Source organism: Lissotriton vulgaris, chromosome 8 (genome assembly GCF_964263255.1).
Source record: "Lissotriton vulgaris chromosome 8, aLisVul1.2, whole genome shotgun sequence".
Lineage (NCBI taxonomy): Eukaryota > Metazoa > Chordata > Amphibia > Caudata > Salamandridae > Lissotriton > Lissotriton vulgaris.
This window is the reverse complement of record NC_141696.1, coordinates 688,049,226-688,071,335: the sequence shown is the minus strand read 5'-3', so window position 1 is coordinate 688,071,335 and position 22,110 is coordinate 688,049,226. Positions and strand designations below refer to the sequence as shown.

At 44.1% G+C, this 22,110-nt stretch overlaps 1 protein-coding gene across 1 annotated transcript in view; it reads right to left on the bottom strand.

The window, feature by feature from the left end:
• SMPX (small muscle protein X-linked) overlaps positions 1 to 22,110 on the bottom strand; it is a 386,156-nt gene that overhangs the window by 276,901 nt on the left and 87,145 nt on the right. The gene's annotated exons all lie outside the window — the stretch shown is intronic.

Sequence of the window (22,110 nt, the reverse complement as noted above, 5' to 3'; positions counted from 1 at the left end):
CGTATCCAATAGACGACGCACTTTGAGGAGAGTCTGAGATTCATTATAAGCAACGGTGGCATAAAGAGTAGAACAAAAATAGATTCCCAAGTACTTCAGATGTGTAGCCTGCCACTTAAAGCCAGCCGAGCCCATATAAGCAGGAAAACAATAGGCATTAAGAGGGAACATCTCTGTCTTATCCTTATTTAGGGTATAACCCGAGACCGTTGAGAACAAGGAGATGGTGTCAGAGATAGCAGGGATGGCTAAGGCAATATCGTCTGAGAAAATAAGAACATCATCCGCGTATGCAGCAGTTTTAAGGCAGTGAGAACCAAAAGAAAAACCTTTAATATCCGGGTGTAGTTCAATCAAACGAAGAAGAGGATCAATAGGGGACAGCCCTGTCTCGTGCCCTGGCGAAGATTAAAAAACGAAGACGTAGCACCATTGACTCTAATGTTAGCTTTAGGTTGGGAATATAAAGACATTACCATATTAATGAAAGTGTCTCCAAGGTTATGCGCGCATAAGACAGCTCGAAGGAATGGCCAAGAGACCTTGTCGAAGGCCTTTTCCGCATCAAGGGCCAAGGCCGCGGCAGGAAGTTGAGACCGCTTGGCAGCACCGATAATATGACAGAAAGTGCGTATATTGTCCCTTGCAAGACGACCTTTAACAAAACCAGTTTGGGAAGGATGTACAAGATGGGGAATAAAGGATTCTAACCTTTTAGCCAGGATTTTAGCAAAAATCTTTGCTTCCATGTTAAGGAGAGAAATAGGTCGGAAGTTTTTAGGATCCGAATGATCTTTTCCCTCTTTCGGGATCACAACTATGGTGGCTTCAGCAGCCGTACCAGAGACAGATCCATCCTTAACAAAAGAATCAAAGACAGATTGCAACTTAGGGACAAGCGAAGGGAGAAAAGTTTTATAAAATAGTATTGGATAGCCATCAGGGCCAGGAGCTTTACCAGAACGAGTAGCCTTGATCGCAGACACTATTTCTTCGGGGGAAATAGGTTTATTTAGAAAAGAACGATCATCCTCAGAGACCGACTGAATCGGAACCGATTTTAAAAAATCTTGGCATGTGTCAAAAGAGGATTGGTTAGAAGGGGTATACAATTTATTATAAAAGTCGCGAAAAACTTCAAGTATTTCCCCTGTTTGGAATTTTTTAGAACCGGTGTGATCAGTAATAGAAGAGATTTGCGAGGACTTAAAAGAGAAATCTTGAAATTTTAAGGTAGCAGCCAACAGTTTCCCAGCCCGATTCTTTAAGAGCAACTTCTTGGATTTTTGAGCTTGGACACCAATATGGGCCCTTTTAGTTACAATGGTATTATATTTGTATTTTAGTAGCTTTATTTGTTGTAAACAAGTTGGATCCTTAGAATGCCGAAAGGAAGCTTCCAGAGTTTTAATTTCAGACGATAAATCTGTAAGTTCCTTTTTTAATATCTGAATTACGTTTGGACATACATTTAATAACCTGACCACGGAAAGTGCATTTAAAGGAGTCCCATAGAGCGATTGGGGAAGAGACAGAACCTTCGTTTTCACGGAAAAAAGTGTCTATAGCCTTAGAAAATTCATCAACCTGAGAGGAATCATGTAACACTTCAGTATTTAATCTCCATGAATGAGCGCGTGGTTTAGGGGCAAAGGATGACAACGTAAAACTGACAGCAGCATGATCTGAAACCAAAATGGGGTGTATAAGCGGAGAAGCGGAAGAGGAACCAAGAGAAGAATGAACTAGGAGATAGTCAATACGAGAGAAAGAAGAATGAGGCGAAGAAAAGGAAGAAAAATCACTACCAGTGGGATTATGGAGACGCCAAATATCTTGAAGGTGAGAAATGGAACACACATTAAGCATTTGTTTGTGGGATTTAGGAGGGCGAAACTGAAAAGCAGAGTTCCTATCTAAGAGAGGGTCCATCGGTAAGTTAAAATCGCCGCCAACAATGAGATTACCAGCGTGTGGGGTGTCATTTAATTTCTTGGTAATGGATTTCCAAAAAGCCGGTTCATCAATATTCGGAGCATAGATATTCATAACATATAAATCGTGTTGTCCATCCGACAGTTTAGATAGCAGCCACCGACCCTCCGAATCATGATCAGAAGAGAGTATCGATAAACCAGAGTTCTTTGAAATTAATGTAACAACCCCATTTCGTTTGCCAGAGGCATCGGAGCAAGAAACATCCGAAACCCATTCTTTCTTCAAAAACAACGCTTCTTTATTAGAAATCTTGGACTCTTGAAAGTGAACCAAATCTGCAGACAGAGACCTACAGTAATCTAATATTTTCGACCTCTTCACTGGGTGATTCAAACCCTTAACATTAAGGGATAAAACATTTAAACCCGGCATGGAAATAAATGAAGATAAAAAAGAGACGACACTGATAACAGAAAAAGAACCAACGTCATAAATACAATGGACCAACCAGCAAACAAAAGAAACAGTGAGGGAGCGTCCGTGTGGGAAAACCAGGAGAAAGAAAAAGAAAGAAGAGATGAAAAGAGAATAGAAAGGAGAGAGAAGAAGCAGAAGGGGAGGCCTAAAAGAGACCAACATCATGCAAGGGAGAACGTGGAAAAGGCGAGCAAGGGACCCGTACTAGGAGCAAAAGTGAGTAATAACAATAGCCCAGACTGAAATATAGTAGCTAATAGCAGGAAAAAAATCGTAACTGGTAACAATCAAAACATAGCATCGCAAGATAGCGTAATAATGTAAATATCAAAACTGATAAAGAAGAAATTACTACACTCAAATGTATAATAATAGCATCATTGCAAGAGAAATATCAATATTAAGCAACACTATTAGAATAATTGGTAAACAAAATAATTATAAAAGGTAAATCATGAACAGTAGATATATGCATGGCGAACAATATGTATATTCTAAAAGAGAACAACATAATTAAAGAACAATTCATAAATGTATATAACAATACTATGAATCTGAATTGCAGAAGCAAACAATAAAGAGACGTATGAGAGAATAAATGTGGAAAAAGAGCAGAATAGGCAGATAAAGAGAGATAGAAAATGACCTGTAACCAAAAAAAAGTAATGCAATCGTTGAAAGACGACATGTAGGAAACAAAAGAGAGAAAATATGGACAAGAAGCTCTGAATAGAGGAGAAAAACCAACTAAAACAAAAGGCATGATCATGAAAGAGAAGAACAAAATAGGTAAAACATACCAGGAAATTAAGTAGCATAGAAGAGTAAGAAAACAGTGGAAAGATACAACAGGGTACGTTCAGGAAGAATACCATGAGTAAGACAGGCAAGTATAATGCAAGGGAGACAGACAAAAATGAAATCAGTATGGATAGAAGAAGAACAGAATTAACACGAACATTCCCAGAAGGTAAGACCGACAGATAAGCTCAACGGGAGAGAGGAAAGAATCAGGCATGCAGAAAAATACATCTAGAAACAAACAGGAGACAGTTCAAGTGCCCGAGGCACCAGGAGTCTGCGACGTTGCTCTTTGGATCTCCATCTCTATCTCCAACTGGTTGTCCAGGAATGTAGCCAAGTCCGCTGGCTCATCGAAAATTCTAGAGCGTCCTTTATAAGTGATGCGGAACTTTGAAGGACCAGAAAACGAAAAAGGAATGCCCATTTCAGATAGACGTTTCCGAAGGTTCAGGAAGCCTTTTCTCCTTATAACCGTGTGTAGTAATCAGGGACCCAAGGTCTGGTACATACTTCTTTATTACTGAGTAAAACACAACAGACTGCCGTCAGCTTGTCAACCTGGAAGCCGGGTCGCTATGTCAACATTCCATAGCGAGCGCCGGGCTGTCCAGGGGAATGTACCAACATGTGATCAGGAGGAGGGGGGAAGGAAGGGAACAAGGGAAAGGGTTGCGCATTAACTGCAGTTACAACACATCATCCCCCTTAAGGGAAAAAACAGGAAAAAACAGGATATCTAGCATAGGGTGATCTAGATTACTATGACTTTAGTGTATGTGTCTATCTCATTATGTACTGTTTGTGCCACTGAGGAGAGGTCCTAAATCTGTCACTCCTTCTGTCTCGTTTGATGTTTTCGTTGATGTCATTGCCTCCCGCTCTTCTCGTTACTGTCCTATGTTCTCCCCCTTCTGCTGGAACCACTCGATCATGACTCCATAGTCTACCATCTTCCACGACCACGGAGTTTCTATTTTGCCGCTGGATGGTCTTGGAGGCATAGAACTTGTTGCCGCCTCTCCATAGTCTCTCTGGTTTCTTGACATAGACTCCTTGTCCTTCCTGAAATTCTCTCTCCTTCACTCCCCACTTCTTGTCATACCATTCCTTGTATTTCTGTTGACTGTCTTCAATTCTCCTCTTGACCTCTTTGTGCTCGATCTCCATTGTTTGTTTTCTCCCCATCCAACCTGGTGTGAGTTTGGTGCCAGCTTTTCTTCCCCTCAGCAACTCAAAGGGCGTGCATCCAGTGGTAGACTTCGGTGTGGTGTGGTATGCCCACAACATGTCCCTTATGGCTTCCTCAATGTTCTCCCCCGCCCGGTTGGCCAACTGTATGCACTCCTTCAGCATTCGGTTGACTCTCTCCACCTTCCCGTTTGCTTTAGGACAATACAGTGGTGTGCGAATGTGGGTCACTGAACAGTCTTTGAGGAAATCCTTCATCTCTTCTGAGATCAGTTGCACGCCATTGTCGGTCAACAGTGTTGAGGGTATACCTTCTAGTGTGAACACCTCTTTCAGGAAATCAACTATCACTTTGGTGCTCACACTGTGGACGGTCTTGCAGGTTATCCAGCTTGAGAAGTAGTCTACTAGGACCAGTAAGTACCAGTCTTGGGGTCCTTTGCCATGGATGGGACCTGCTATATCAAAGCCTAGCTTGCTCCACGGCTCCTCCGGTACTTCAACTGGTGACAGCGGTGCTCTTCTCGTGATCTTAGTTTTGTCACTCAGAGCGCACGCGTAGCAATCACGTACCTTGTCCTCCATTTCTCTGTCCATTGTAGGAAACCAGTAGTCTGCACGAAGTCTGGCTTTGCACAAACTTCTTCCTAAATGTCCCTCGTGAGCCAGTTCCACTACTTTGTTTCTTAAGGCTTCTGGCGGGACTAATTTCCCTGACTTCAGTATGAAATCACCTTCCACCTATAGATCCTCCCTCACATTCCAATATGGCTGGATCTCTGTCTCCATGTCCTTGCATTTCTTGGGCCATCCAGATAGTATATGCCTCCTCACCTTCTTCAATACTTCGTCTAGTTCCATCTGTGTTTCCCATGACACCTTTTCCACTGCCGCTAGACGCACCTCCAGGATTGAGCTACCCTTCACTTCTTCTTCCTCTTCTCCTTTTGCGGTGCTCTCGATAGGAAGTCAGCAACTCTATTTTGTTGTCCAGGTATGTAGGATACTCTGAAGTTGTAGGCTTGTAGACCCACTGCCCATTTCGCTATTCATGGCGTCATGCTTTCCATGTCCTTCTTGGTGAACAGGGAAACCAAAGGTTTATGGTCGGTCTGTACTTCAAATGGAATTCCCCAAATGAAAAGCTTGTAGTGACAAATGGCCCAATAGACAGCTAGTGCCTCTTTCTCTATGGTCGAGTAATTTTTCTCAGACAATGTGAGTGTTCTTGATGCGAAGGCTAACACGTTTATCTTTCTGCCTTCTCTCTGCGCCAGAGTTGCCCCGATGCCTCTGTTGCTTGCATCCGTAGAGATGATGGTTGCACCGTTAGGATCCAACTTCCCTATAAATGGGGCTTCAATGATTGCCTTCTTTATGCACTTCATGGACATTTCTTGTTCCTTTCCCCAATCAAAAACACTGTCCTTCTTTATCAAGTCTCTTAGCGGCTGCGACACCATTGCAAAATCCTTAATAAATTTGGCCATATATTCCGCAAGACCTAGGAAAGAAAGTATGTCTTCTTTACTCTTGGGAGTGGGAGCATCCTCCACTGCCTTCACTAAATCATGTTTTGGCTTGATGCCGTCTTCCGATAGGGTGTGTCCCAGGTAGTCCACCAAACTTACTCCTAGTTTGCATTTGGAGGGCTTCGTGGTGAAGCCTACCTCTTTCAACTTTTCCAACACCCTTCTAGCCATTTCATTGTGTTCTTCTTCGCAACCTCCAAAGATCAGTATATCATCTTGAAAACAGATGGTGTTCCTACAGTCTTTTAACACATGTTGCATGACTCTTTGGAAAGCAGCAGCTGCTGATGCCAAACCAAATGGCATTCTCTGAAACTTGAAATTTCCAAATGGGGTGGTGAACGCTGTCAGTAGTTGGGAATCCGGGTGAAGCTTGATTTGGTAATAGGCTGATGATAGGTCCAGCACACTGAAATACTTGGCCCCCCTTATGGTGCTTAGCATCTCCCCTATTCTGGGAAGAGGAAACCTGTCCACAAGGATATTCGCATTCAGGTCCCTCAGGTCCACACAGAGTCTTATGCTGTTCCCTTTATCTTTGGCCATGATAACAATCGGGGCTAACCAGGCTGAACTCTCAATTTCTGTAATGACCCCCTCACTAACTAGCCTCTGAAGTTCCTGCTGGAGGGGCTCCCTCATGCGCAATGGTATAGACCTAGTCTTGTGCACCACTGGTACAGCCCCCTCCTTTAACACTATCTTGTGCATGTAGTTCTTAAATACACCCAATCTGTCACTGAACACTTCTTTGAACTCTTTGGTGAGATCCTCTGATATTCCTACAGGATCAATTAACAACACCTGCTCTCTGTTGTTGGGATCAAGAGTGATTCCCAACTGCTTCTGATGTTTCCAGCTCAATAGGGTCAATCCTCTTGTGGACACATACACCTTTCCTACTGTGTGTCTATCTTTAAATGAGATTCTCATGGTCACCATGCCCTCAAGGGGGGTTTTCCCCTCGTTGTAACCCTTAGGACTGATGTCTGGTGGCAACAATTTTACAGGATGGTTGGCAAATTTATTATCAAACACTTTCTTGTCTACTGAAGTATATGGGGAGCACGAATCTGCATACATGCTAAACATCACTCCATCTAGTAAGACATCACATTTGGGGTAAACATCATCACTGTTATCTTCCTCATCCCCCACTTGAAAAACATAAGACTTGTCCCTTTCCTCTTCCTGGGGTGACTCCTCAATAACATGCACTGCCTTTCCAGGAGCCTTACACACTTTAGAATAATGCCCCCACCTGTTGCACTTTCTGCACTGTACATTCCTTGCCGGACATTTCCAGTTATTGGCCAAGTGATTGGGACTACCACATTTATAACACACAGAGGAACTTGGCTTGCTGCGATTGACCTCTTTACTCTTGTCCCCTACTTTACAGACCGTTTCACTCTCTGTACTAGATTTGCCTTCAGACCTCTCTCTGTTTGTCCCCTCTGGTGCTTTCATTTCCCTCATACAACGTGCCGTGTGCTCTAGTCCCTTAGCTATGTTTATTGCTTCCTCAAGATTAGGGTTCTTGGTAAGTAATTCCTCTTGTGTCTTAGTGTCATTGGTGCACCTCACCAGTTGGTCTCTTATTAACGAGTCTGTGAGTTGACCAAACTCACATGTGGCTGACAACCGTCTCAACACCGCTATATAATTGCTCACTTTCTCCTCCCTCTTCTGCACTCTCTTGAAGAACTTATGCCTTTCCATCACCACATTTATTTTCTCCTTAAAGTGTGCCGCTAATTCCCTCAGCGTGCTTTCATAAACATTGACACCTTCCTCCACAACCTCTTGCTCATCCTCAATCAATCTCCCTGTAACATCTTCATATATTTTCCTCCCATGTGTGCCTAAATTGTGTAGCAATATATGTTGTTTACGTATATTAGTGTAGTTGCTACCCCCAATGGCTATTAAGTAAGACTTGAAGATACCTTCCCATCTTCTCCAGGGAATAACTGGTTCTCCTAACTCATTGAGGAAAGGTGGGGGTTGGCTCATTCCTGCTCCTGCCATTGCCATAAAACTCCTGAAATCCTATAGTAAATCTTATATTTAATAGGAGCAACAGCACCACAAAAAGTAAAAGTGACTCTCTGCCCCTAGCTATTGTTGACCCAGGATGAGAGATTTACACTGGTAAATACTTTGAACCTTCACTTTTCCCACTTTGCCACGTGACGCTCGTAAAATATAGCTAGGAAAATAACATTAACATGAATGTTCCTGCAGTCCCCTTTCTGCTTCCACAGGTCGAGAAGATGGGTCCAATGAAATAGCTTGCCTTCCCCCCAACAGGCGGGAACTTCCTGTGAGGAGACTTCCCCTCAGAATTGTTCCTGTCAGGACGGAGTCGACTTTCCGATGGAGAAATTGCCTCCAGGCGTGCCCTCCCCAGGCCAGCAACCTCTTTAAACACCTCAGCTGTGCTCTGCTTAGAGCTCACACCGGAGCGAGGAGCGGACACCAACTGCAGAGACACGACTGGAAGTCTGCCAGTGAGCGAGCTGCTTAGCGGTGAAATTCCATCAGCGCTCCGTTAGCAGTGCGCGCGAGAAGCCCAGGGTTAGGGGAATCGGCCTCAACTTTAGTCAGCGCGTTGATGGCTTAAGCGCTCCGGAGCTTCTTGCAGGATGAGGAGATCGGGGTGCCTCACAGCATGGAACGGAGGCGCCTCGTCGCCGGGAACGGGGAAATAGGTTCCGTTGGCTGCCCTTCTTTCATTTGAGGAAGTTAGTAGAATATGGCCACTGCGATCTCTCTGACTGGATCGCGAGACACTTCTTCCCTCAACTCGCAGTGTGTGCCCGACCCGGCACTCGAGTGTAAAGATGGCACCAACCCCTTAACGCTTCTACTTCTCTCCTCCTCTTTTATTTGTCATTCCCCAGTCAAAATCATTAGCGCGATGCCCGACGTGGCACCCGAGTGAGAAACTGCACCCACAAGTATATTTCCTTATGATTATTTTAATCATCGTCTCTGAACTTGGCTAGCCCGTAGCGCTGTATCTCCTTACTTGTTAAGCTTACACAGCTTTCTTGACAGCCAGCATCGGTCACTCGCTCCTGTCTTTTCTTTGCTCACAGGCTCCGTTTTTCTTTTACTATGTTCCTTTGTTGACAAGCGATCAATTCATCCCAGGGAAACGACAGTCACTGTCCCTGGTTCAGTTTCCTCCTCCTCGTCGCCAAGAAATGTAGTAATCAGGGACCCAAGGTCTGGTACATACTTCTTTATTACTGAGTAAAACACAACAGACTGCCGTCAGCTTGTCAACCTGGAAGCCGGGTCGCTATGTCAACATTCCATAGCGAGCGCCGGGCTGTCCAGGGGTATGTACCAACATGTGATCAGGAGGAGGGGGGAAGGAAGGGAATAAGGGAAAGGGTTGCGCATTAACTGCAATTACAACACCGTGTCTCTGGCAAAGTCTTGAGAAATGGAGATTCGATGACCATCCCAGATGACCTGCTTAGCCTTCCTCATATGAGAGAGAATCAATTCAGTATGCTGATGTCGCAGTGGTTTAAAAATGATTGCTCTTGGCTGGGTTGCCGCTTTAGGCCGAAACCTTGGAACACGGTGTGCTCTTTCTATCTCAAACTCTCTGTGGAATGAGATTTGTAAGGTGTCCGGAATCCACTGAGATAAAAACTCTATCATAGAGGAAGATGATTTCTCTGAATCTTCTGGTAAACCAAAAATACGTAGGTTAGATCTACGATTTTGGTCCTCCTGCTCAGTGAGATCTCTGCGCATTGCCGCCATTGAGCGCTCCAAGTGGTTGAGGGATCTGGATTGTTTTTGTATACCATCCTCTGCACAAATGATTCGTGATTCCGTAGCAGATACACGAAGAGAAAGGGCTTTAAAGTCATTTCTGATAGCAGACACCTCCACTTGTAATAAGTCTGTGTTAGTTTTTGTTGACTGCGCAATATCATGCACTTCATTAAGGCGCGCTAATATCGTGTCCAATGTGAAAGTAGTGTCTGACTGAGGAGACTCGGGCGTCGGAGAGACTGACTTAAGTCTTTTCAACGACATGCCAACATCCTTTGAGTCTTTGGTGGTCGAAGAACGATTCATATTTGCAGTGTTGAAGAAGTAGACTCCAATAATACCACTTGAGGGAAAATGAAAAACAGAAGCTGCGCAGAATGTCTCACAAAAATAGGAATAGCAAACCGAGTTCAGTGTGCGCTAAGATAGTACTAGCGGCGAAATTATGTGCAGAGCAGGGGGGCACAGTAAGGAGTTCGTAGGAAAAATATCGACACCTCTGTGAGAGAAGCGCTCTGAGAGAGACAGCGCGTGAGCAGCTTAAGACCCAGCCAAGCAGCAATAAAATAACAGAAAAAAGGAAAAAATTTTACCAGTTGTAGGTCGCATAGAAGAAACGCACTGGGCAGCGAAGTGGCACTGCAAAATTGTATCGCAAGCGGCGCATCTGAGGTAAGATGTCAGCAACGTCAAGAGCGGGAAAATGGCGGCCGCTCGTGAGGAAGACGAGCGCCTCTGAAGCGTTAGGCAAAAATCATGCAGCCGGTGGCCAAAACATCAGGAAAACATCGTCAAACAGCTCTCTGCATGTTCCGCTGCTGAGGGTTGCCTTTTCCGCATACAAGGGCAGCAAGAAACGGAGAAATTAGCTCAACGGGACAAACTCGCCTCGGAGCTCAAGCGCAACACTCCATGCTGAAGCGGCGCGCAAGCCACGCCCCAAGTCTTCACATTTTTAAACAAAACGTTTCATAAAATGGAATACTGCAATGTCCGAACCTTGATTTCTATATTTGTTTGATGTGAGAATTGCACCAAAATTCAGACTTCTCATAATAGATTCTGAATATCACCTCGAGGAAACTGAAGTAGACATCAGTAACAACAAAAGTGACGTAAAAAGAGGCAAATCAAATATTGCATAGAGGTGACTAATGGCAAAGTCAACACACACTGACATGGGAAGGCCGAATAATAATGCATTATTATATAAACTACTTTTTTAATGAGATTTGGAATCATTCTTTTCAGTTTCATTCTATCCGCCAGGATCTTAATTTACTCCAAAACATTAATTAAAGCTTCTAGGCCAGTGATTCTTAACCTTTTGACTTCTGTGGGCATCCACTTAATAATTATTAGAATCCAGGGACTTTCCACTGAGCCATTAATGGAAGCCATCAACTGCAGCTTAAGCAATTTCGAGGATTTGAACCTCAAAACAATATAGAAACAAGCATTCTTCAAACAAATACGTACATAACCAAATGATAAAATATTTCATGTAGTTCACAAAGAAATATAAAAAATCAAAATGTTCCTTTTAGTACAAAGGTTGGAGCTTGTCTAAATTCAACTGAGCAACTATCCTTCATAAAGCAGAGGAGGCCCATCCCCACCAGTTTCGAGGTCACATACCAGTGCTATACCAAGACCTAGCATCTATACCTCTCCAGAAACACAAGGAATCCTGCCCAGTCACTACCCATCTTAGAGAGGCAAGCATATCATACTCCTGGGTGCATCCCTTCTGGATCATCTTCTGCCATGAAGGCAAATTATATCAACTCAGATTTTAAACTGAAGCGCAGAGTGAGTGTGCTGGATATTACAAATTCCTCTGAGGATCCTCCTCCCACCACCTCCCTAGACCTCCTGACTCATAAATGCTCCCACTGGTGGCAGGTTGGGAACTCCAGTGCAATTGAGAAACCTGACCCTGCTACAATAGCTCAGGAATGACAATCAGTTCTGGAGGGACTAACGGAGGGCACTGACAAGACCAATGCGACATGAACCGCTGGTGCCTCTTCTTTTGTAATATTACCATACCTGGCAGGAAGGCATTTTGACAGCTGGGATGGAGAGCGTTCTGCAGCTCGTTCTGTATGGTAACCCGCTATCCCTTTCTCTGGGGTTCATCTGTTTCTGTGCCAATAGTTTATTCGACCTGCCCTTTTCTGGCACATGTTCCTGACTATGCACCCTGTCATAATGGACTTTTTCAATGCCTATTTTGTATGTTCTTGTTTGATAATTTTCTATGTAGGGGTTTCTCCTTGTCTTTTGCTAATCTGTACGGACCAAACTTTGGGCCATGGTCTAATTGATCAAGGGATTCTCCTTTGCTTTGCAAGTCTCGCTCCGGTGAACTGTCCGCTCAGGAGACGTCAGCTCTAACAGCCCCTGTCCCCCTCGTCTCACATTCCAGGCCCTTAATATATCCCGCATCAATGTACGGGTCCTTAACAATCCCCTCAAACGGTCTGTTGTGCTTTCATTCCTGCAACAGTCCAGTAGCGATATTGGCCTTTTACAGGAGACACACCTACTTTCCAAAGACTCATCCCGAATGCACTCCTGGTCTGACCAAACAGGAGCTTTCTTTGCTTCTGGTCGACAGTGGGTGGCAGATTGCGGGTTACAGGATGCCTGCCACCCTCTCCACCCACTCTCTAGAGACTACACACTTTATTCAGCGGCCCACAAAGCCTCTGCATGCATAGACCATTTGCTCGCAAACATGTCTCACTTGGCCCTTGTGTCAGAGGCAGTCATTGCTCCCCGCTCTCTGTCAGATCATGCCACCCATCTCTATCTCATCAATTCAATGTGACTTATCCACCGTCTTCTCATTGGCATCTCAGCGACTCTTTGTTGCAGTCTCAAGTAACAGTAGACTCCCTTCAAAGTATAATTTCTGTTTATCTCCAGACTAACGACAATGGTGAGGTCTTATTGTCTTCCATTTGGTAGGCCCTGAAACTTGTACTTGGGGAGAACTTATCACACTTTCAGCTGCTGAAAATAGGAAAAGCTGAGATAAGTGGCTACTCTTAGAAAAATCGGTCTCCAAATTGGAGGCCATTCATAAGCGGACAGGCGCCCCCAGGGTTTGGAGGGACCTGGAGAAACAGAGGCTCCTGCTTAAACATCTTGATCTTGATTGTACATGTACATGTACATGTATTTATATATATATATAGCGCAAATCACCGACCCGGTATCTAAGCGCTTGCTTAGGGAACCCGTCCAGGTATTCCCCTGTGAGATAACCCTGGCAGGGTATCCGCAAGGTGAAAGCCAGGCATCCCGCCGCGAGGGGCCGTTGTGGAGATTAAGCAAGCTATTGCCCAGAGTCGCAGAGTGTGAGCCCGTGAATCGAGTAGGCACCAGAGTGAGAATTGTCGAGTCCGTGGACATTTTTAGGACTCAAGACCCCACGAGCCGGGAATTGAACCCTAGTCCCGGGCTGACCTCTGCTTCCAGGTCTGCCTCCTCTAACCAGTTAGCCACACTTCTCCAGAATATGCTCTAGGTCATCACAAACATAAATTCCATCTCGGCAGCAAGTGTAGCTAGAAGATGCTAGCATATCGCCTTCGTAGCAAAACCCACACAGGTACAATTAAGAAGATTCACTCAAGCACTCATTCGACAGCTCGGTCTGATGTAGAGATTGCCTCTGCCTTCCAGAACCTTTATCGCTTCCTTTACTCTCCCACTGATAGCACTCAGAAAGACCCTCAACCGTACCTCCTGAAGCTAAGCGTACTATCCTTCATTCGCAGAGTGAGAGGCCTTAGACCAACCAATACAAATTGACAAAGTAATCTCAGCGATATACTGCTTTAAACCTCTGAAATACCCAGGACCTGATGGTTTTGGTGCCCTCTTTCATAAGGTTTTCTGCCAAGAGGTTGCACCCATTCTTACTAGACTGTACAACTCATTCGCAGACTCTGGGTCCCTTGCACCTTCTATGCTGGGAGCAGCTATCTTGGTCATACCTAAACCTGGCAAGGACCCGACTCGTTACTGGTCTTATAGACCCATTTCTTTATTGAATATAGATGCTAAACTATTCATTGGCATCCTGACACATCGCCTGACCCCACTCACGTCGGCCCTAATCGAGCCCGACCAAGTCGGATTCATTCTGGCACGTCAATGCAGGGATAACACCAGGTGCCTTCTCCATATTCTGGATAAAATGTAAAAGCCTCAGAGAGAGGAAGGCTTTGAACCTCTCCATAGACGTGGAAAAAGTATTTGATTGTGTTCAATGGTCCTATCTCCTTATGACCTTACGCCTGTTCGGCTTTGGGCGACGGGTTCTGCTGATGGAGCCAATGCATCTGTAGAACCTCTAAGGCGTCAGTGAGGGTCAAGGGCATCTTTTCCTCCATCTTTCCATTATTGCAGGGCACACGAGAAGGGTGCCCTTTATCACTGCTTCTCTTCACCTTATGTATGGAACCCTTGGCGCAACGGCTGCGAGACAATCCTGACATCACCAATGTTGTGTTTTGAGGTGACCAACATTTGATCAGCCTTAATGCTGAGACCAACATCTCATCAGCCTTAATGCTGATGATGTCATCCTATCCATAACCAACCCCATGTCTTCACTTCCTGCACGGGTTTCTGAACTCCATCCCTTTGGCAAAGTATCTGGTTTTAAAGTAAGCCCACAAAAATCGCAGTTCCTGAACCTCTCTGTAGACCCTACACATGAACTTGCCCTGCATGCTCAATTTCCCTTAGAGTGGGCAACAGACTCCATTGATCATCATGGCATCAAATTAACCAGTTCCCTTTCTAAGACTCTGTCTTATAATTATTCGACCCTTATCTCCCAGACACACGAGGAGAAACAACTGCAGCTGTCTTCGAATGGACTGAGAACCTCTGTAAACATGACCATACTCCAGGGCAATCAATATATCTTCCAGATGCTCTCCCTGACCCCTCCTCCTAGAGCTTAGTGATCCTTGCAACTAGATATAAACAACTTTTTGTGGGATGGTAAGAGACCTCGCCTCCATCAAAAGTTACTTTATTGTCAGAAAAGGGATGGGGGCTTGCGGTCCAAATGGTGCTTCAATATTTCCAAGCGGTACAACTCAGTTTCTTGGTAGAATGAAAGTGCTCCATGTCTGAAAAGCATTGGTCCTTTGTGGACCAAGGTGTTATAGGCTCTAATAGTTATAAGGAGGTCTGGTTACCACGCAAGCACAGAGCCTGGGGTCTATACTTCTCCCCGATCCAGAGCTCCACGCTTAAAATATGGGATGCGGTAGCGGTGCGATTGGAACTCATTATATCGTCTCCGAGGACTCCGATTTTAGCTAACTCGACCTTTCCCCCGGGCCAGAGGCCAAGGCTGGTCCAATGATGGCAGATGGGGGCTGCAAAAAAATAGGATCTCTTTTTGATCAGAATGGGCTCATCCCCTTCAATCACCTACAAGCTGACAACTCTCTTACGGAGATGGAAGATATTTGATATATACAGCTTCGACACACTGTAACTTCCCCCAGTTATCGATTAGGAGCAGGGTATCCCTTGACTCCATCCAAGAAATGGCTACTGCTTAAGAAGGATGACAAACATCTCATGTCTGAATTATACACCATGCTTGCCATCGGGTGCACCCCTACAAAATCCAAGGGTCAGATTCGCTGGGAGACAGAGCTGGGGTGGGTTCTCACCTCTATGGAATGGGAAGACATTTTTCACAAGGTTCACCACACAGCTCACAACATGGCCAGTACTGAAACTGCTTACAAGATCACCACTTATTGGTACCTAACATCAGATCGAATTTGCAGGTGGGACTTGGGGCCTTGGGGGGACTGTTGACAGGGATGTGGAAATCCCAGGACTCTCCTGCATCTTTTATGGCAGTGCCCGAAACGTTATATAACAATACGAAGGAGTACCACCAAAGATAAGGCTGAACAGCCAATATTGGTGGGATGAGACACTAGTGTAAAAGAAGAAGTCCTCCTTTGTTTTTAAGGAACCCCTCACTCACCGACCTGGTCGGTGACATGCTTCATCATCGGGGCCACCTTGACAGCCGAGTGCCGCCAAGGTGTGCTGCAACACCTGAATACAGTGGAGCGGGTATGTGAGTGATGAATGTGAAAAAATGAAAAAAAGTCAGTGAGTTAAAAATTGTCCTGGTATAACTTTGACCAAATATAATTTATTCTAAAGCTACTGGACAATATTAAAAACAGTGATGATACAATAAAGGCTTTAATGAGACCTAGTGTATCTGTGGTATGTGCTGGGTCTACATGTTTCAAACCATATGGGATTTACCGGTTTTTCATCAGGACCAAAATGATGTAAAAGGAGTTGGGTGGTCAGGGTACACTAACACCCTGCCATACCTGCAACCCTTTCAGACCCAAAGATAGCGATTCGCTAAATGGGTAAAAAATATACTAGTAACCCAGAAGTGGTTACATAAAAAGGAACAAACCTGTAAAAGAGAGAAAATTATCACTCATAAAGGTTAATTACGTGCCTGTAACGTAGTGAAGTGACGTAGTCCGTTCTGTCTGTGACTCATTCCACATTCAGTGATGCGAATAAACCATGGTGCGGTGTGTCAGCATAATTCTCTATATTTTGAACCAAGTATTCCTTGGTAGGGCACACCTATCAATATGGGTGTGAGTGAGCACGCATGCGTAGTTCTATCTTTTAAACCACTTTTATCTCAAGCTTGATTGTGCGTGCCTCAGTCATAATTCTAACTCTTTAGTGTCAAGAAATTACCGACGTGTAAAACTGCCAACTTGATCCAGAACCACACATAACATATAACAAAACACCACAATACACACATATTGTTAGGAAAAAACAACACTTACTCCTCAATGGAGGAAGGTTTTTCCTCACGGGGTTTTGAGGGGAAGTTACAGAGTTCAAAACGTATTCTGTGTGAGAAAGATAAGGGAACATGGAGAGGGGTATAAAGGAGAGTATCCAGTACCGTATATTTGCCTCCTTAGTAACTAAAAAGAGGTTCGGGATCCGAGGTAATCCTTTAAAGGCAGATTCTACTTACAGTTCCTCTGATCGGAAATTGGCCGATAACCTACTTCTCTCCCTCCGTGCACCCGCACTGGAGAAAGAACCGGCGTCTGTTGTTAAAGGGAGCCGCCATTGTGGGCGGGGAGGGCGTGGCCGGTCCAGTATCGCGCGATGACGTCACGTGCGTGCGTGATCGTCATACGCGCGTCTGGTTGTCAGGGCAACCGGGCGAAAAACAACAATCTCCGTGATCGGAGACAGGGAAAATAACAGAGAGTCTCCGGGATCGGAGACAGTGTGTTTTAGCACAGAAAGCGTAATGCTTGAAGATCGAATCAGGCATTGAGGGGCATGCACATATTTGGCATATTCGGGCATGTTGATTTAGGCATTAAACAAAAGGGGATATTAAACATAGCGCGCTAGTCGGTCTCCATGTGAGGAGTCTGGTCATGGCTGGTGATTCAGCATGCTCGGGCATGTTTTATTGAGCAAGTAACCATGGGGGATATTAAACATAACGCGCTATTCGCTGGTAGTATGGAATAAAATATATGGAAGTGCGTTATCCCTGGCTTGAAAATTATACTCAGAACTCTGTGTCTGGAGTCTGAGTAAGTCATTATTGGGAATGAGAGGAGAGGCATACATGTAATCGTCAGGCAATTGGGCATACTCATTGGAAGATGTAATCACGGGGAGTGTTGCCCATCAGTACCTCAGCTTAGCAGATGGTATAGGGTTACAGCAAAATGGGATGTTTGCTGTAGATGTTAAAAGACCAGGTGTCTATGAGAGGACAGAGGCCCAGGGGATATTATCATTAAGGCCATTTTTGTTTGTAGATAGCCTGTATACCCATCTTTGTTCTTTTTCGTACAAGCGTTTTTGTATGTTTGGTCCTGGAGATATCTGCTCAATGACGGTCCAAAACATGTCATTCGTAGTATGACCTTTCTCAAGAAAATGATCCGTCAGTCGGGTCGCATTTTTCTTGCAGCGTATGGTGCTGCGGTGTTCACAGATTCTCTGCTTGACCTTCCGGGTTGTCATCCCAATGTATCTTTTTTTGCAAGTACATTCGATGAGATAAACTACATTTTCACTGTTGCAGTTGGTATGTGCAACTTGCCTCCAGGTTTTTCCAGCCTCTAGGTCAAGGGACTTTGTGTTCTTGGTTAGGTGGCATACACTGCAATCTCCGCAGCGATAATGTCCAGTCACATCAGGAAGGCCCCATGCTCTGGTGATTGAAGGGGTGCTTGGAGCCAGTTTTGCTTTTGGTCTGGTGTTGACAAGGGTGTCTTTCAGGCTCTTAGACTTCTTGAAAGAAAAAAGTGGTTTTTCCCAATGCAAATTGCCAGTGTTTATAATATTCCAGTGTTTGTTTATGCTTTTAGTCACTTGGTTGGAAACCGAGTTGAATGTGGTCACACATGTCAGTGGTATTTCCGTGTCAATTCTGGTCTTTTCTTCAAGGAGTACTTCTCTGGGCTGAAACGTACCAAATTTTGGGATCAAATTCTCTTTGAGATTGACACCGCTTTTCACACATACATCCCTAGGTTTCTCACAGACACTATTCTAGGGCTCTCGAACCCTCTGACTTTCTCCCCTACATTACATTCAGGGAAGGAAAATGGTAATGGCCCTGGGCGCTGCTCATCAGGTGATCTTGTCCCTTTGGGGCACCAATGGGATTCCCAATCATACTTCCTGGTCACACAGATGGGGGTATATACTAGGGATGGAGAAATTGTCCTTAGCACTGGACCCCAAAAGTCATCTTTTATGCCAACCGTTGGGCCCCTTTTATTCAAATATTATCCTCTGAATTTAGAGAGCTGACTTGCCCCTCTTACTTGTGACCACTCGGACTGCTCCCCACTGATTCTCCCGCTCTTGATTAAAGGTTACCTCTGACCATCTATAGTTTCCTCTCATTGGGGCTGTTCTAACATCTAGAAATTGACACAGCATTCTTGTATGGAGGAGCATGGGCTGGTGTGAGTGTGTTTGGTTTTCCTTCTCTGTCGTAGTTTAATGTTTTAAAACTGCCTGACTTTCGCTGCTGGCCCCAGGGTTGTAGGCAAATGGCTGTGTTTAATGTGCTATTTCTTACTTTGTTGCTGGCCATTGGTTGTAGCAAACAACTGTGAAATACCTTAGGAAGCTTAATAAACAGAATGGTTTTGATATTCAACTAAGGCCACCCATCATCCATTGTATATTCGGTTTAATGCTGTTGCACTGCTCAAAAGAATTAATCTAAGAACACTAACTTAATTTGTAACCTCAAATTTCAAATTCTTTCACATCCATGGAACATTTTAATATGTTCAACTTTTGCCTCTTCGTTTATATACACTTTATTAATCTCTTAATAATATTTAATTTCCTAACTAGTAATTGAGCTCCTAAATATAGATCGCGGACTCCTAGGTGTCCCCAGAGCACAGGTTAAGAACCACTGCTCTAGGCCACAGGCACAATACTCCAGCTTTCCATTACTGTAAAACTCTGAATTACAGTATATGTATATGCAATTCAAAACCAGCATGATAAAAAAAATAATTCATGAGCAATATGCATGGAATTCTTGCGTCCGCAAATAAATGAGGAAACACATATGCAACCTAAATAGATAAAAATTATTTTCGAAATTCCTGCCCTCCTTTTGAAACTTCTGCCCTTTCCCTTACAAATGTTTTCTTGCCTTGTAGCGACATGTCACGTCCGAAATCCCAGTCCTAATTTCAATTTGGTGTGAAATAGCCTTTCACTGACCGTAACCTCCGTGATACAGATCAAATTCTTTCATTAATGTATATGAGCCTTATAATATCCCGCTTCTTGCAAACCCGTGCCATGTAGGGATGTGCCATGATGTTAACAATCCTTGCCTTCATCTTTTTGTCGTGCACACTATGCCCTTCACCACACCCCGCCCTCCATTACTTTGTGATGACTGTTTTTTTTTTCAGTTTAAGAATTTTTTATTCGGTTTTAACGAACACAATACAGAGCCTTATAGTGGTACAAGTAGACCAGAATAAGATAAAACATAAGGCATATGTGGAATGAAAAATAAAAAAAAATGCTGCTACTCTTTCTCTGTTTGTGATGACTCTTTAACCCTAGAAGAGACAGGCACAGATAAGCAGAGAGCTATATTCACAAAGCATATGCCGTGGATTATCTGGTCGTACTCTTGATTTACTAGTATCCCAAAAGTTAGGGAGCTATACTACATGACCTAGCTGAATCTTGGTTAATCATGTTGTCCTGGGTTTCGTCACATGAAACGCCCCTTATTCCATCTAGGAAAGTTCGTTTTGCATCATGGAAGTAAGGGCTGGATTACTTAAAGTGCACTCTATGCTGGTGATACTTTGTACAAAGGCGCTATTCAGTTCACGTTACATATTGCACAAGCGTCGCATTCGCCCCATTGAATTTTTGGCGTGATCACCACGCCTTTGCAACTGCAAATATAACTATTCCTTTTTCATCTCAGAAGACAGAATATAAAAATGATTTTTGCTTTATAAGAAATACAAGGTAACCTCGATTTGTTTGCTGCAGTGAGCACCACTAAAGGAAATTAGCAAAAAAGCACACGTCCCGCAATATGTAAAATGGTGTTAAATTTCATCTCAGGGGAAATTAGCTTCTTGATGAGGCACTTGGTGAGCACGCTTATACGGTATTAATAAATTGCGAGCCGTGTGGTTGGGAGTGTTAAAAAAAATGCCAGCGTCATCCAAAAGTACCCACTACCCACATCAGTAAGAATAAATCGTAAACTGACGTTATTTATGGCAAAGAAAAAAAACTATTTGCGCAGTGGGGAATTTAGAAAATGAAAGCGTGTATGGTTCAAGTAAACATTGTGTGTTACACAGGGACGCCTCGAGATATACTTTCAGTGCCCACTTACAGCAAATGTACAATGAAAGTTAGAAGCTAAAAATCTAATGTACCATCTAATGCTACCAGCAAAGCACCCAGAACAGAACATCTTTATAACGTCCGTTTATAAGCCCTGCCAAATGCTGCTTGCAACGATCACGAGACAGCTACAACAAGCACACCAGTCCCTGGGGCGTTTGCAAACACAGAGTGCCAGCGACTTGAAGTGGCATTAGTCGGCAGTTTCTAAGGCAGCGCTGGAATCCCTCAGGCCGCAGTGGTGACCAGGGTAACAAATTGATAAAGCACGCGATGCCAGCCTGTGATCTGGCACAACAATAACAACGGCCTGGAAGCAAACAAGCACAGGGTGCAGATGCATGCAGGCATAAAGAGCGTTGGTGGAAAGAGGCATGGTTAGAGGCGGGGGTCGGAAGCTCGCTAGTCCAGTATCATAGCTGCAGCACTAGGGTCAAGGTTCAAAGACACTTTATTCGGATAACGTCATACCCATAAAAGCACAACAGTACAACAGATTAAAAATACAAGTAAGAGAGTTAGAGTAAAATCCATTAGCACTAATTTTACATCATGTAGAATTAGAATTTCCAACAAACATGCTGACATATAATGTTAAAATATATTATGCAACAAGCAGTGTGCATGAGAGGGGCCTAAGGGGCAGTGGAATGGGAGAGGACTGTGTAGGGGTACATGTACTAAGTGAGAGAAAACATATTTTGCAAAATAACTTTAAAAAAATGAGGACTTTCAAAGCAGAGAGGAGAGAGTGTGTGCGCGTTTTTGTTTGTGTGTATGTAAAATTTCCTGGAGAAATCTGACGACATCTCATCATACTCGACTGAAAGCCCCTGCAGAAATGTAGCAGAAAATAGACCTATTAGGGGGGTGTGCCACCCAGAACACATCCCAGAAGCTACGCCCCTGTATTTGTATGTAAACCCAGCTCTGGGTTGCTTGGGAGCAGCTCAGAATGGATCCACAATAACACACGTTGTCAGAAATAGAATTAGAAGGCACAAACCCAGAGTGAGGGTACACAATGGAAGGCAATACAAAGGAGAGCACAGAAAAGGGCACTGAGTTGTTGGACAGTGTTAAAATTGTAGAATACAACACTATGGCTCTGTGAGGTATTTTCAACATATCTCCTATTCCGGGCTTTGAACTTGTAAATGAGGCATAACAAGTGGAATCCATATTTAATACACCATATTCTGCACGTTTTGGATTTTTCTGGGCCGTCCCCTCCTGGATCAATTTTGGGAGGTTTGACCTGCCAGAACCTATCAGGAGAAAATTGTGAAGGTGTGATAAATATCACACAGCTCATAAAAAGTGTCTGCACAGAGATTTAGACCTGAACTTGTAATGAGGGCCACAG